This window comes from Gopherus flavomarginatus, chromosome 8, assembly GCF_025201925.1.
Source record: "Gopherus flavomarginatus isolate rGopFla2 chromosome 8, rGopFla2.mat.asm, whole genome shotgun sequence".
Classification (NCBI taxonomy): domain Eukaryota; kingdom Metazoa; phylum Chordata; order Testudines; family Testudinidae; genus Gopherus; species Gopherus flavomarginatus.
Window position 1 is genome coordinate 80,183,510 of NC_066624.1, and position 16,891 is coordinate 80,200,400.

Sequence of the window (16,891 nt, forward strand, 5' to 3'; positions counted from 1 at the left end):
TTTGCAGTTAATCTTTTCCACTGTCCTAAACAGAACTCATTCCTCACATAATGGAAGGATATAGAATGTCACCACACACATAGGCAAAGAAAACCTAACCCAGTTGTCAATAACACAATAGACAAGGTGGTCACGAGCAGAGCCACTGACCCTGTGTGTCTAGTACTGCTGTTCTGCAAGTCATTTAAAAGTATATCAGGTGACAAAGACAGTAGAAGGAGGAAAAAGAGAAGGAATAAAGGTGGTAAAACTGAAGAAAGTAGATAAGTGGACATGTAGATCTCTGGATAAAGAGGTGATGTAGATATACCTGTGTAGACGAGATTAGGGGATATGTTGTGAAGACTGGTAGAAGCCTCCTAGAGAAAGAGTTCATTCAGCTGGTATATGTGAATCAGGCAGCTTCTTCCTCCAAGCTGCCTGGTCTCAGCAGGTGGATCACTGGGAGCACAAGAGAGACAGGCTCTGTTGTGATAACTGGGGCCTTGCAGGCTTACTTTAATCATAAGCCTCAACAGTAGAAAGTGGGTAAAGGTTCATGAATTGTCACAATGACTTGTTATATACAATTATTGAAGAAAAGGTGTAAGAAGGAGACAGACTGGATCAATTTAAACAGATAGGGTCTACTGATACCACCTAAGGACTGTGTAAAGATTATGACTTTTAAACAAGAGGAGTAGGGGATCAAAAATCAATGGACCAAGACTAGTGCTTTGGAAATTAGGCCTACTTAGTGGACAAAATAATGAGAGGATGGACTATTCCACCCATCACCCCTTTTGGGGGCCTATAAAAAGAGGCTTGGAGGAGAATAAGCATTTCTACCCCATTGCAGTCATGGTGAAAGGATTTTCATCTTGACACCCAGACTCTGACACACCAGTGGGGATGCTTGACTATCACCATTGCACCAGCAAGGATCCCAATCTAATACCTGTGAGATCCTGCTTTATTTTCCCCTCCCTCATGTGTCCCTTTCTGGCAGGACTGGCTCCAGGGTTTTTGCCACCTCAAGCGGTAATGGTAATAGATTGGACACTATTTTCCTATATCTTTGCTTTGTTGAGGCTGGTTTATCACATACCGGTACTTTGGTTTTCCAACGATGTTTCATTTACTTGGTGTTCTCCTTCATGCAAAAGTTGCCTGTGCTACAAGCTGGGGTTAATAGGTCTTTTAATTTTATTCAGCTTTCATTCCTAGAAGCAGAGCAAGAAAAGTGATTATTTAATTTGAGTCCATAACAAGTGACAAACAGAAAAATGTAAAATAAATGGATCCAAACCAAAGGTCCTATTAGGAATGCAAAGTCAAAATATGATTGTTGATGTTTTACCAAAACAAGATCTCCTTGTTCTCCCATTCCTATTAATAAAATATAAAGTATTAATCTACTTTTGAATTACTGTACATTGATGCATTCACATTAAACTTATTGCACAACTATTAGTCATTGGATTGAGTTGACTTGATAGATTTATTAAACAGACAGACAACTCACTTCATAAACTTACTACAAGAGAATCTTTAGACTATGAAATATTTTCTATTTCTGTGCTCCCATCATCCAAGATGACATTAATCATGATGCTGCAGATGAATGCAATAAAGATTTTCCCTTTTCTCAAAATATTCTGTATTGTGGGTAAGGAGATAGAATGTCTAGATGGCCTAATGGATACAAAGGAAAAAGAGGCTGAGGGGAGGAAAAACACGGCTAAAGGCACAATTCTGTGATTTTACATTTCAGAACTGGCACAAAAAGCTGTAATATCTAAAATTATATATTTCCTTGGTGTATTTCTGATTTCTAGTTCAATTTCAACCTTTTTTCCCCAATTAAACTCATGGAAAAGATTTGAAATTTTGATTTCAAGATAGTGTGAAACAGGTATGTTAGGCAATGGCTCTGCTTCTGATCATAACCGCATATAAATCTGGCATAAAGCCACAGACGTCAATTGGGTTACAATGATGTAAAAGGAATATAGGTGAGAGTAGATTCTGAACTAGCTGCCTGATGTACTTTATGATGTATCAGCTATGTTTCTCAATAAATGTTTTAAATTATAAATAGTATCATAGTTGCAGGATCCTGTTTTCTTAGATGAAAAACTCCATTCTTGTTAGAAACTGAAATACTTATACACAGCTATTTGCACAGTAGACATGGCCAGATCTAAACAAGACCTAGGCCCTCATAAAAGGGTGGAGAACACAAAAAAGAATCCAGCCCTTAATTACTGCAGTCAGACACAAGATAAAATCATGATTGCTTCAGAAAGGTTCTGGAGAAATCTGCCTTTGTTTTGTTTTCAAATAAGGAAAGAAAACACCAACAACAAACATGGGACCAGATTTTCAGCTGCTGTAAATCGACATAGCTCTGGCATCAACAGAGTTACGCTGACTTACATCAGCTTAACATTTGTCTTGCTAACATTTGGAACTCCTGGTGAGACTTTACTGGTTAAAAGATCCAATCTTTCAAAAGCTAAATACATATTATAAGCATCCAGGCTGCAAGGTGGGAAGTGTATTGTACAGTACGCTCTCTTTCTTGACTTTGCCTTTTGAGAAGTTGTTATGGCATCAGTTTATCACAATTAGTAGCACATCAAGTATTATATGCTAATACTCACAGCTGTGCAAAATGCATGTTATCAACAGCACCCAGCAGTATTACCTCTACCTCCTCCACCTCCAGATTGAGACCGTGTTAGCTTATTAAAAGAATGAGAGGAAATGTAAAACATGGTTCTTTCAAGTAATCCAGATAGAAAAACAGTCTGTTGTTAAAGCTAAGGATCTAGTGATTGTATTTTCAATATAAGGGAGTAATGGAGGAGTATACAGACACAGAAACACTCACTCAAGAAGCTGAACAGTTTCTCATTATAGTAATATGACACAGGCCTGTGCAAAAGGTCTGTGGTCCCAGATCTGTATAGGTACGGCTACACTACAATGGCAGCCCAGAGTCAGTAGAACTTGTTAGCAGACCCTGGGTTTGTTAACCTAAGGCTTGAGCATCTACACTCATTTATGACTCTAGGTTAGGGATTGTTGAACCCTGGGTCCCAGACTGGGACTCCAGCATCTACGCTGCATTATGTGGGCCAAAGTCCAACTACCCATATCCAAGCCTTCGTAGCACCCTCCCAAAACATGGCTGTTTTAGCCCTCAGTTTGCAGTTCAGTGTGGAATGATCTCTCTCTGCCCACGAAACTTGACTGTCCAGAGGACAAAAAAGTTGGCCTGTGAAATTGTTGGATATTTCTCTCAGACTCCCAGAGCACAACCCCTGTGAGGCTGCATCTACACTGCAAAGGAATATGGATTGAACCCTGGGTTGACTCAGGCTCAGACCCTCCACCCCTGTGGGGTTCTAAGAACCTGGGTCCAAGACCTAGGTTAGCACAATCTGTATATAAACTGAAGGGGAGTTAGGCTTGAGCCTGAGTTTGAACCCTAGGTTTACATTTACGTGTAGACATAACCTGAGTCATTCCCTCCTGACACCAACCCTTGATGAGGAAGGTTACAGTTACATGAAATGACAAAAGTTGGTTTGCTGCATTTGTCTACATGGCTGCTTCAACAGCCACAATTTTCAGTTCCAGTCAAGTGTCTGAACTATGTAATAAATGTGAAGAGAAAGGGGGAATCTTCCAGGTTGTTGAACAAAAAAACCCCTACATTATGCCGTGAGGTAAGCACTACAGCAGCAAGAGGCTACGGAACAGCTGAAAAGTGAGTCCAAAACAGCAAAGCATGTAAGACTAGCAGTGCTTGTACACAACAGGAGATAACACGAATATACTAGTGGTGCTGGTGGCTTCTAAGTTTCCCTTTAGAGAGTAGTGTGTCTTGTAATATAGTTAGCAATTTACTGAGGTTGTATTAGACTTCTCTTTAATATAACTGGCAGCGGCATATGGCTCCAGACCTCTATTCTTTCCAAGTTGCTGGTCTCAGTCATTCATACTTCAGTCTTTATCTGATGTGGGCTGAGGATTTGTATCTGTTTGGGAGTAGGCTACATCTGGGGTTTCAGATTCAAGAGTGAATGATTGCTAAGGAACAGACAGAGATACCAAAATCTCACCAGATGTTCTTGTGAGTTTTCAGTGCACAGCAGAGTTCCCATATGCTCAGTCAATCTCAATGTTTATACCATCTTGAAAGCTGACATATTTCATGGGAACAGGTCTTGTGAGACATCAGACCCATCCAAATTCAAACTCTAAAGCAGGTCCCTTCTAGTGTTAGATTAGACTAACTAAAACTACAGAGGATAGTTCAGGTACCACAAAACAGCTGGTAAATAAAACACTGGATTCAAGAAATGGAATGGTGGCTTCCTGACCTGGCCCAATTTAAATGGACACTGATGAAAGAACTTTGTGGTCACTTCAAAATTGTTATCCACAATTATCCTGGCTAAAAAGGCTCAGTCACATAGTGATTAAAAATAGTTGTAACTAGTTGTCATGATGATAGAGCAAGTTTAAAAAGTGGATGTTTGGCGTAACGCTAAATTGTTTTGATGATAACGCTGAAATAGCAAATGCAGTATCCTATTGAAGTCTTAATACTACATATATCATATTTTATCTATGTATCTGAAACTGATATGCTATCTTGATCGGGTATCTTGAATACACTCTGGACACCTAATTTTCCTTACTTTAGGTCAGAGAATTGGTCATAGATTCATAGATTACAAGACCACAAGGAACCACTGTGATAATCTAGTCTGACCTCCTGTATAACACAGGCCATAGAACTTCCCCATAATAATTACTAGAGCAGATCTTTCAGAAGAACATCCAGTCTTGATTTAAAAATTGTCAGTAATGGAGACTCCCTCAGGGCCACTGGTTAATTGTTCAAATGTTATTTGCGCTCTCTATTAAAAATTATGACTTATTCCCAATATGAATTTGTCTAGCTTCAACTTCCAGCCACTGAATTGTGTTACACCTTTCTTTGCTAGACTGAAGAGCCCATTATTAAATATTTGTTCCCCACGTAGGTACTTGTAGACTGCAATCAAGTCCCCACTTAACCTACTCTTGACTAAGCTGAATAGCTTTAGCTCCTGGAGTCTGTCACTGTAAGGCAGGTTTTCTAATCCTTTAATCATTCTCATCTCTTCTCCAAACCTTCTCCAATTTGCCTGCATCCTTCCTGAATTGTAGGTGCTGGAACTGGAAACATATTCCAGCAGTGGTCGCAACAATACCAAATACAGTTTTAAAAAAACTTCTCTAGTCCTACTCAAGATTCCCTTATTTAAGCACCTAAGGATCACATTAGCTGCTTTGCCCACAGTGTTTCACTGGAAAATCTTGTTCAGCTGATTATCCACCATGACCCTCCGTCTTTTTCAGAGTTATTGCACCCCAGGATAGAGTCCCCCATCCTGTAAGTATCGTCTACATTCTTTGTTCCTAGATATATATGTTTACATTTAGCCTTATTAAAATGCATATTGTTTGCTTATTAACCAGCTTGCTAAGTGATCCAGATTACACTAAATCAGTAATCTGGCCTCTTCATTATTAACCACTCCCCTATTTTTATGTCATCTGTAATTTTTATCAGTGATGATTTTGTTTTCTTTGAGATTATTGATGAAAATGTTAAATTGTGTAGGACTAAGAACCAATACCTGTGGGACCCCTGAGAAACACACCTGCTTAATGATGAATCCCCATTTACAATTACATTTTGAGACCTATCCGTTAGCCATATTTTAATCCATTTAATGTGTAACATGCTAATTTTATATTGTTCTAGTTTTTTAATCAAATTGTCATGCAGTACCAAGTCAAATACCTTACAGGTGTCTAAGTGTATCACATCAACACTATTACCTTTATCAACCAAACTTGTAATTTCAAAAAGATATGTTTAATTTGACAGAATCTATTTTCCATAAACCCATGTTGATTGGCATTAATTATATTAACTTCCTTTAATTCTTTATGTATAGAGTCCTATATCAGATGATCTATTATCTTGCCTGAGATTGATGTCAGACTAATAGGCCTATAATTACCTCGGTCATCCCATTTACCATTTTAAACTTTGGGCAATTTGCTTTCTTCAGCCCTCCTGGAAAAAGGCTTAGAGTTAAAGCTCACTTGTCACTTCCAACTTTTTAATGGTACAAGTATTTTTAAAGCTACTATTTGGTTACATGGAAATGTGTTTCTTGTTGATTCTTTCGATATACATTATATATCTTCTAGAAGCATAATGTGGCTTTCCAGATGAAGTAGGGGATGTTTAAGTGTAATGCTGGCCAGAAGGGTCTGTGCATGTATCACTTGGTGACTAGATAAAATCTCATTTTCACTGCATCAAGACCACTGAGAGGAAGGCTATGAACTAGACTGAAACGTGGTACAATCAATCAGCTGTTCAGCTGTAGAGTAAAGAAATTTATCATCTCTCTGGTGGAATCTACACTGGACACTGCTTGTCCTGCTGAATATAGTAGAAACTCAAGTGTGTACCCTGCTTTTAAAACCAGTTTTTATGTTCTGCTTTGGGACACTGTCACCCAGTGCTCCAGGGTTGGGGGCCTGTTGGCTGCACTGCCCGGAGCACCAGGGCTTGGGCTTTGCCCCCCGGGGCTAGGGGCTGTGGTGGGGTGCTCTGGGCTCCTGCAGGGAAGGGGGCTGAAGGGGAGGAGCCGGGGGCTAGCCTCCCCCAACGGCCAGGTCACCGGCTGCCTATGGCCCCTAGCGCTAGGCATCAGCGTGGCCAATCCTGGTGCTTCAGGAAGCCCGGCCATCCTGTGTGCTGGTGTTCCGGGCAGCCTGGCACTGTAGCCACAGCACCCCCAGCTCCCATGTGCCAACCAGCACAGCCGCAGCACTAGCCACCCTGAGTCCCAGCGGGAGGCAGGCCCTCCAGGGTAGAACACTGGGAAGTGCAGGAGGGGGCCTGGCTTGGGGACGGAGCATGGGTGGGGCATGCTAGGCTGTTTGTGGAGGCACAGACTCCCCCTTCCTATGATATCCGCCACCTATGTTCGGCCCAAGAAAGTGCATCTATCAGAATCTCTTTAAATATGAAAAAACTTCATATTTCAAGCCAGTTATCTGAAGCTGCTCAGTTCCCTGGAAAGTAAAATACTAGACATACTGCATTTTAGCAGTATGGACTAGTCTTGTGTTAAAAAGCAGAAAGGCCAGTTCTGTGAATTGTGCAGTAACGGAATCATTTTAAGCACTAGATCATGTCCTGTCTCGAAAAACTATGGCTTTTTAAAAAGGCTTTTTTTAAAAGTCATTTGATGCACTGTTTCAAGGGATTTAGTGTCTAAATTCTAAGCTCAATTATAACAAGCAAATAAAAATTGTCTATCCCCAAAGACCATTACACAAGCCCCATAATAACTACAAAATATAGTTAGTGTGTGACTCCAATGATGTCAATAGGGATGAGTAACTGAGCGCACAATTTGGTACTCTCACTTGTGTATTGTGTCTACCAGTAAACTGCAAACTCTTCAGTGCAAGGAATGTGTTATGAGCCCTTAAAGAATTTCTAGGCTGCCACAGTATGCTATGAATAAACAATAAAAAATAGTAGTCCTATGTGGGAAGGGGGAGGTTAAAGGTGATCCTAAATTTAAAGTACATCATCTGTATTTAACATAGTTGGCAAAGGAGCCTCTTTAGTTCCATTTCTTGTATAAATGCCCAGCCTATATTGCTAGGCATCTGCACAACAATAAACATAGAGTATCAGCCTCAGAAAACAAAAACAAAAAACCCAAACACACATACATCACCCGAGCCAAATAAACAAATACCCCATCCAGTCTCTCAACCTCATTTTTTCTAGAACTCCAGTCCTTACTGAATACCCAGAAGTCAGAAAACTTGGGCTATTTCAGGCTGAAGGTGTGCAGTGAAGTCCAAAGTTCAGGGCCCTCACAGAAAAAAACAGAACTTTCTCCTATTTAAACCAAGAATGATCCAGTATGAGTCCTATAGGCTCATTGAAGCTGTGGCAAGTATTCCACAGGGAGAGAGAAGATTTCTCAAGTAGGCAGGTCACAAGCTATTCGGTACTCTGTAGGCCAAATCCTACACTTTAATTTCTGCTTGGAAACTAGTAAGTGCAGAGCATGTAGCATTGCTAAAATAAGATCATTAGGGGTCTCAACCCTGCAAACACACATGTAGTTGACTTAATTTTTGTGCATAGTCACAGTCTAAATCTTCAGATTAGATTTAATTTGTGGCCTTATTTAGAGTGCACTACAGTGATCTAAAATTTTCAATTTGTCTTGCTCTAGTCTGTATTTTTTTTAACAAAATGAATCACTTTGTCCAGAGGTTTTTAAAATTTAAACGTTAATTAGTCTACCTCCTGTGTGTTTTGTAGCAGAAATTAATTGTTAGGAGAGATTTGAAAGAGGGGATGTTGGTGGCTTGATACAAAGGTTTCAGGAGAGTGCTCCAGGCATAAGTGTGGCATGGAAGAATTACTGAGATAATCAGAAGGTATGCAAGTAAAAGAAACATGGTCTCATAATTGAAGCACATAACTAGGCAGCAGTGGGTTCTCTTCCTAGTTCTCCCATTAGCATCATTTTCTCTGTGACTGGAGACATATCTGTAACATGGAGATGACAATATTATACAGATATTTTATGAGGATTAACTGGTGTTTAAGTGATTTTGAGATCTTCCTATACAGAAGTGGTAATGATTTATTTGTGACAACTGTGTGTGTGTGTGTGTGTGTGTTTTGAGAATTATAATTTATTAGGGGAAAGACATATCACGTAATTGAAAATTCAATGCAAATAACACAACTTTAAGGTAATTACCTAAATAATGCTTCTAAATAGTTAAAAGTAAAGTTTATTATAACCAAATAAAATATTTCACTCTATAAATTATAGTGTTTAACCTTGATAAGCACTCCATGAAAGGCACAAGAAAACAAGCATTTTACATGTAAATTGGTCTACTCTTTCAGAACCAGAGAATTGAAAACAGATTTTAGTCATAAAAGATTGCAGCTTGTAAAAGGATTGGATGAATAATGAATTTTCTGTGGATCCCTTTTCTTCTTCACACTTCACTATTGCAGTGGTTCCTGAACTTGTTCTGCCACTTGTGCAGGGAAAGCCCCTAGAGGGCCAGGCTGGTTTGTTTACCTGCCGCATCCGCAGGTTTGGCCGATCATTGGCCAAACTTGCTGATGTGGCAGGTAAACAAACTGGCCTGGCCCTTCAGGGGCTTTCCCTGCACAAGCAGTGGAACAAGTTTGGGAACCACTGCACTACTGGACAGCGTTAGGTTAAAGTTTGTAAATCACTTTCAAGTTTCATATAGCTCTTACAGTTCCATTTATCCATTCCTGTCTGTGACATTTATACTACATTTTGACTGGATTTATTCAATAAAACAATTAGACATCTTAGGTCTTAAATTGGTAAACTGTTGTTGTATTGCCTGCTGTAACAAACAAATATACTTTCCCTTGCTGGGCTTACTGAGAGTCATACATTCAAAGTTATAGCAGAGATGGGGCCCTAGAAATAGAATCAGCTCTGTGTGATCATCCTGATTTTCATGCTCAATAAACATAAAGCAAGTCCACAAATTAAAATGAACTACTGTCGAGTATATGGCCTGAACTATGTTACAAATCTACATTGACTGAAAACTCCAATTCAACATTTCCCAAAATTCAAGTGAAACGCCTGCCCATGAAATCAGTAAGCACCCCCTTTCAACTCTGCCATGGGTTGTTTTCGGTGGGTTGATTGGTTGGTTTTGCTTTTTTTAAAAGCCTATCCAAAATGAGCAGTCACCTACAGTAACTTGTGTAGATCCTTCTTCTTCTCTCTTATATGCTTTGAGAAGCAGTGAAATAGTTAACTATGGCATTTGAGTTAGCACCTATAGAAATGAATGGACCAGTTAACATCTCCTGGGTATTGTGTCAGCCTCTCTGCAAAATCAGGAAGATACGACACTTCTTACATTCAGGTCATGTTTTTTAAAAAAATTTTCAGAACCATAACAGCTGGAGACTTCTTTCTGTTTTCATAGGAAAAAAAAAAAGACTCTTGAGAACAACTGAGATGTCTGTCTGCACCCAATTACTAGCTATTCTTTCACTCCCCACTAGGGAGAAGTTTTCTGGTCTAAACTATCACTTGCCCTGTACCAAATAAAATAAGAACCCCAAATCCAGAAGGCAAGTAAGAGAAGTAAATAGTTAGGGAAGGGGTGGGGGTATTGGCATTCTGAAAATATTGTAATGACCTTGCCTCAGTCCCTGGAAAAGTCATGGAGCAGGTCCTCAAGAAATCAATTCTGAAGCACTTAGAGGAGAGGAAAGTGATCAGGAACAGTCAGCATGGATTCACCAAGAGCAAGTCATCCCTGACTAACCCAATTGCCTTCTATGGTGAGATAACTGGCTCTGTGGAGGATGGAAAAGCAGTGGATGTGTTATTCCTTGACTTTAGCAAAGCTTTCGATACGTCTCCCAGAGTATTCTTGCCAGCAAGTTAAAGAAGTATGGGCTGGATGAATGAACTATAAGTTGGATAGAAATTTAGCTAGATCGTCAGGCTCAATGGCTCGTGATCAATGGCTCCATGTCTAGTGATCAATGGCTGGATCATGGCAGCCAGTATGAAGCGGAGTGCCCCAAAGGTCAGTCCTGGGGCCGGTTTTGTTTAATAACTTCATTAATGATCTGGAGGATAGTGTGGATTGCACCCTCAGCAAGTTTGCAGATGACATTAAACTGGGAGGAGTGGTAGATACGCTGGAGGGTAAGGATAGGATACAGAGGGACCTAGACAAATTAGAGGATTGGGCCAAAAGAAATCTGATGAGGTTCAACAAGGACAGTTGCAGAGTCCTTCACTTAGGACAGAAGAATCCCATGCACTGCTACAGACTAGGAACCAAATGGCTAGGCAGCAGTTCTGCAGAAAAGGACCTAGAGGTTACAATGGATGAGAAGCTAGATATGAGTCAGTGTACCCTTGCTGCCAAGAAGGCTAATGGCATTTTGGGCTGTGTAAGTAGGGGCATAGCCAGCAGATCGAGGGACATGATCATTCCCCTCTATTCAAGATTAGTGAGGCCTCATCTGGAGTAATGTGTCCAGTTTTGGGCCCCACACTATAACAAGGATGTGGAAAAATTGGAAAGAGTCCAGCGGAGGGCAACAAAAATGATTAGGAGGCTGGAGCACATGACTTATGAGGAGAGACTGAAGGAACTGGGATTGTTCAGTCTGCAGAAGAGAAGAATGAGGGGGGATTTGATAGCTGCTTTCAACTACCTGAAAGGGGGTTCCAAAGAGAATGGATCTAGACTGTTCTCAGTGGTGGTAGATGACAGAACAAGGAGCAATGGTCTCAAGTTGCAGTGGGGGAGGTTTAGGTTGGATATTAGGAAAAACTTTTTCATTAGGAGGGTGGTGAAGCACTGGACCGGGTTACCTAGGGAAGTGGTGGAATTCCCTTCCTTTTAAGGTCAGGTTCGACAAAGCCTTGGCTGGGATGATTTAGTTGGTATTGGTCCTGCTTTGAGCAGGGGGTTGGACTAGATGACCTCCTGAGGGCCCTTCCAACCCTGATATTCTATGATTCTATGACCATGCAGGTTTGCAGCTTTTAATTTTCTTTCACAGGTCAGATATAAACCCCATATCATTCCTGAGAAAAGCCCCATTCAAAGCATCCTACCTAACTTTAGTTTCTATTTCCAACTTGCATTTAAAAAGAACACCCCCCCTTTGTTCATCTGCAGCCTCTGTTCTGCCCCTGTTCAATGTTATTTTCATATTTGAACAGCGTGGTTGTTTATGGCAGTGTTTTGCCAAGTGTCAACCTACCTCACATAAAGAGGATCTGAGGTTATTCTTGACCACAAGGTAAAGAGATTTGACAAGGCTGTGATGATAAATAAGGATGATCCACTTATGAAAATTCTGGATCAAACTGTCACCTCAAATTTAATATGAAATAATGAACAGCTCCTAGCAATATTACACTCCCATATGACAGCTGTGTTCATAGGAAGTTTGAGTGTATGACAGTGATAGGACTTATTCTAGTCTCATAACAATTTGCACAGGATATAAATAGTGACCCAAACTTAATATTGGCACAGTTAAAATGTCTTGGATATGCAAAGCAATTTGCCAACAAAGGCTAATAGCCTCATTAATATACTTGCACTGTGTCATCTTCATTCATGGACCCATCATGAACTGCAGTAGTGTACTGCAAATTTATTTTGTTAGGTTAGAAAATTGCTCCAAGTACTCTTATTGCAATATTTAGTAATTGTTTTCAAAAACAAAGAAAATATTATTTCTGTGTAAAAAGAACTTTTTTGCTGACAAATCTCGTTAAGTTTCTCTGATTTAATAACTTAGCATTGATGCATTGGTTATGTCTTGCTGAGTCATTCCTAGAACCGGGAAAAATGTAGAGTTAAATCCATGAACTTCAGCTTGATTCATGACTCAGACCACTTTTAAAACTCTTGCTCTAATTTTGATTCTTAAATGAGAACTGAGTGCTATTGAAAATCAGGCCCCCACCTGGAAATCTCTCCCAGGAGAGAGATCTATTCTTGCTCCTCTCTCATAGACTCATAGACTCATAGGTCAGAAGGGACCAATCTGATCATCTAGTCTGACCTCCTGCACAAGGCAGGCCACAGAACCCCACCCATCCAATTTTGTACAACCCCTATCCCAGGACCGAGTTATTGAAATCCTCAAAAATGGTTTGAAGACCTCAAGCTGCAGAGACACCACCAGCAAGCGACCCGTGCCCCACGCTGCAGGGGAAGGCGAAAAACCTCCAGGGCACCTGCCAATCCGCCCTGGAGGAAAATTCCTTCCCGACCCCAAATATGGCGATCAGCTAAACCCTGAGCAGTGGCAAGCTCTCACTGAATTCAGTGGGATCAGACTTGGCAGGTGTAAACTTTGAGGTCAGTTCAGAGGAAAGTATGAAATTGCATGAAGTACTAGGAACTCTACTGGTCAAAGGTAAGTGCTTGTCTACACATGGAAGTATCCAGGAACAGCTATTCTTGGATAACTCAGTGTGTGCACACACTTATTGTGGAACAAGAGTGTGTTGTTCCTGTTAAGTTTAGTCCACTTTGAAACTTCCTAGGACTTAAGCATGTGCCTATGACCATTCTTATTCAGAGCATGACTTACCCACATATTTAAGTGCTTTCCTAAATTATGGCCACAATAACTTAGACAAGATGATGCACAGAATTCCCATAATTCTTTCTCATGAGAATAAGTGTTCAGTTGTAAAACTGTGATTCAGCCCTGCTAAAATTTTCTCTGAGTGAATGAAAAAGCAATGAAGTTTCATTCATCACTCCTTATCATGTTAAGCTAAGCAATTTTTGAGGCTTGCATGAGGACAATTAATTTTGCTAATTTGTGGCTTAATTAGAAAATGGTCTTACTCCCATCCTGGAAAAGAAGAGCAGATTAATAGCTTAAAATTGTATCCACCTCCCGAGGCTGTTTTATATCTGGCTTTTATAAAAATGGAGCCCACAAAATATATATGTTAATGACCCAGTAGAAGGAAAGGCTGTGACTTTCAGAGATTTCTTTTTTCTAAGAGCCCTGTCCATACTAAAAGCCTGTGGGCAGCTAAAGATGGGAGTATGGGAAAATCCTCTGCTGGTATGAAATTGTTGTAGGCAGCTCTACAGCGGACCCCTAAATCCTACAAAGCGGGGTGAATGCAGAAGGGGAGGGGACGGAGCACACTGCATTGTGGTGATCCTTGTCAGTGTGATTGGCACTAAGAGAGCATTAGTCTGTTGCAAGTCAGAGAAGTTTTGTGCCTTTGGCTGCTGTGGTCCTAGTCAGCCTCAGAATAAGACAAAGGTGTAGCCTAGTGTAGTTGAGGATTTAGTGTGATATATCTAAGTGGAGGTCCAAGATATAAATACTCTGGGAGGCATTCTTTTATATTTGAGTAGGTCAATTTTTTCTAATACTGCTTATTCTTAAGTATAATTATTTAGGCATCTTATTTGTTTAAGTACAGAGAATGTAAAACACATCAGATTGTTTGAAAGGCAGAAAACCAGCTTGGTTTGAATATGTTGATGATGAATTGCTCCACTTGTCCAGTTGCTGCCATTCCAATTCTGACATGCTTTTGCGCTGGGTCCGGCTTGTCTATAAACATGTGCATCAGAGTGTACAACTATTGTCATGAGTACCCCTAAAGAAGTAGAATGATGGCTGAAGGCTTCCTCAGGGATTGTTGGATGTAGCTGAACAATAAAGGTTGAATCCCACATCTTGAGTAGGGGTGGGGGAATGAATAGGAGAATAAGTACCATGTAAGTGTAGCATTAGTGGAGTAGATTATTTTAGGGAAACAGTATCCCTCCAGACTAATTCTTCATAACATGTGGTGCTGTGCCTGCTTTCCTTGATACAAGACCTGTTGAAATCTAATACTTTGAAAAACTTCTGTCACATTTTACTTCCAAAACAGAGCTCCACTATGATTTTGTATCTTCTTTCCTGTTCAAGTAGGAAACATAGCATTGTTTCTAATGTGCTAGTTTTAGTAGTCATGTAGAAAGTCTGTCAAATATAATTTTCTCGGTTGTAGTTTTTCTAACGTGTTTACATTGAGTTGTGTTGACTTACATATGCCACATACTTCAGATCATTCTCAATAGCAGAGTAATAAAGCTTTCGGTCACCTGTTCCTACTACATTACAAACAGAAATAGATAAATTAGAGTGTGCAGGAAGAGTTAACTTCATACCAGCTGAGTATTAATGTTGTGGCATCAGGAGTTGCTGATTCAATTGTAAATGGAAATCTCACAGTAATGCCATTCCTCACTGTAGATTGGGCAAAATACATACTTAACTATCCCATTCTACTGCCAATTGTTCTTGTTGAGATAACACTACTTCAGTATTTGGAAAGGTTTTTTTTTCTTGCCTTTAATAGTCAAAATAGACAATTTTTTCTGAAAATAATGTTGTTGAAGGAAAAATTGGAAGTAAAGCCAAAGTGAACATCTCCTGTGGCCATTCACCTTTCCCCCCACACCCTCACACACTACATAATCCTGTACATTTGTAGTGTTTTAATTAGGTCTTCATAACGTTTTTTTATTTTGAACTCATTGGAGACTCTCAAAGTTTGAGATTAAGTGAGTTATGACTTCTGTTCTCTGGATTAGAAGGAAAATACATTGTCTCAAGTTTATGGTAAACCTCAAATGTGTCAGCCAGGATGAGAAATGAGACTTAATATATTGCTTTAGAATTTCTGCAGACTTTGATACCAACCTGCCTTCAAAGTAAATCAACAGCAGACTGAAACTCACGTTCCTTAGTAGAGATTAAATCCCTGTGTACCTATTGGGTGTCTGGGAAGTGGGCGGGCAAAGCCCGCCCACTGCTAAAGGATCCTCCCCCAGCCTAAGGGGAGGAACCACAGGGCCACAGAACCCACTGAGTGAGGGGGACAACTAATAAAAGAACAGGGACAGGAGTGAGGTCAAAGGGTCAGAAGGAGGGAACCTAACGGGGGCACCGAGCAGAGAACCCCGGACAGCGCCCACTGCTCCTCGAAGGCGTCAAGAGCCAGTGGACGCCGCCCAGAGGAACTCCGCCCGGATGCGTGATCGGACCATGGAGCGGAAGCAAGCCCCACAGTCACCGGAGTCTCCATCGGCCAACCTCCCCTCCCTGGTCGCGTGGATGGCCTTTTTTGCCAGGGCGAGGAGGAGGTTGACCAGGAGGTCCCGGGACTTCGTGGGGCCATGGATAGGGAGTGCGTACAAAAGGAGGTGAGGGGAAAAGTGTAACCAGAAACATAAGAGGATGGCTGTGAGGAGCCGGTGTAGGGGCTGCAACCTGGCGCACTCTAAGTAAACATGCGCCAGGGGCAGGTGTCTGGGACAGAGGTAAACCGCGCCAAGTACACGCCCGTGCTCACGGCCCCATGGAGGAGCCGCCAACTGATATCCCCAGTGGGCCTTGGGACCAGGGTGGAGTAGAGGCTTGCCCACCGGGGTAAATCCCTGTGTAGCAGGGTAGACCCCCCTTACTGCTAGTGAATAAGATTGGAAAATGTTTTACAGTGGATAAAACTGAAGATCAGAAAACGTGGACGTTTATTAAGAAGATGAAATGATTGCCTCCAGTAACTGCCAATGATGATGGTGCTCTTTTGTCCCAGCAGTTCTAAAAGCTCCATAACTGAAGTCATCTTTAGCCTTGTAAAAGAATTTAATGCTGGCTTTTAATAGTATTTTTGGGATAATTGCACTACCATATTCTGTGAAAATACACTTGTCTATTAAAAATCTTTAAATCTTCCCAAGCATCTTTTCACTCCTAGGAAAACTTCTTTACAACACAGAAAGTAGATAAGACAGAATTAACAAAAATTGAAAACATTTATTCTGAATGAGATTTTTTTTCATACACTCTTCTGAATTGTCACTTTTTTTGGTACTACAACAAATATGTGCTAAAATAGACTGGACAACTATTTTCTGTTTGTCACTTTTTTTCATGTTGAGTATAATAATGAGTATCCCCATTAAAATTGACCAATGGATTGAATCAGAGCTACTTGTAGAAAAAGGTGCTGCTGAGCTTGATAAAGCTGGTGGAATGGGGCTCTAAATCTACACTTAAAGTATATTGACAAATCTCTTCCTCACCTTATCCTCTTAAAAAGAAAAAATACTCATTCACCACCAACATGAGGACACGCATAGCTTCAGCTAACATGTGAACACACACTGGTATAGCTGCTGAGAAGGCAGTCTCTTTGAAAATCCT

General features: G+C 40.6%; 1 long non-coding RNA gene across 1 annotated transcript in view; it reads right to left on the bottom strand.

Moving 5' to 3' along the window:
- Positions 1–316: 316 nt before the first annotated feature.
- The window catches only part of LOC127056400 (uncharacterized), a 64,870-nt gene continuing 48,295 nt past the window's right edge, over positions 317–16,891 (bottom strand). The window contains exons 2-3 of the long non-coding RNA XR_007775800.1: positions 1,088–1,202; positions 317–441 (exon numbers count right to left, since the gene is read on the bottom strand). This is a non-coding gene — a long non-coding RNA (uncharacterized LOC127056400). The remainder of the gene's footprint in view (positions 442–1,087; positions 1,203–16,891) is intronic.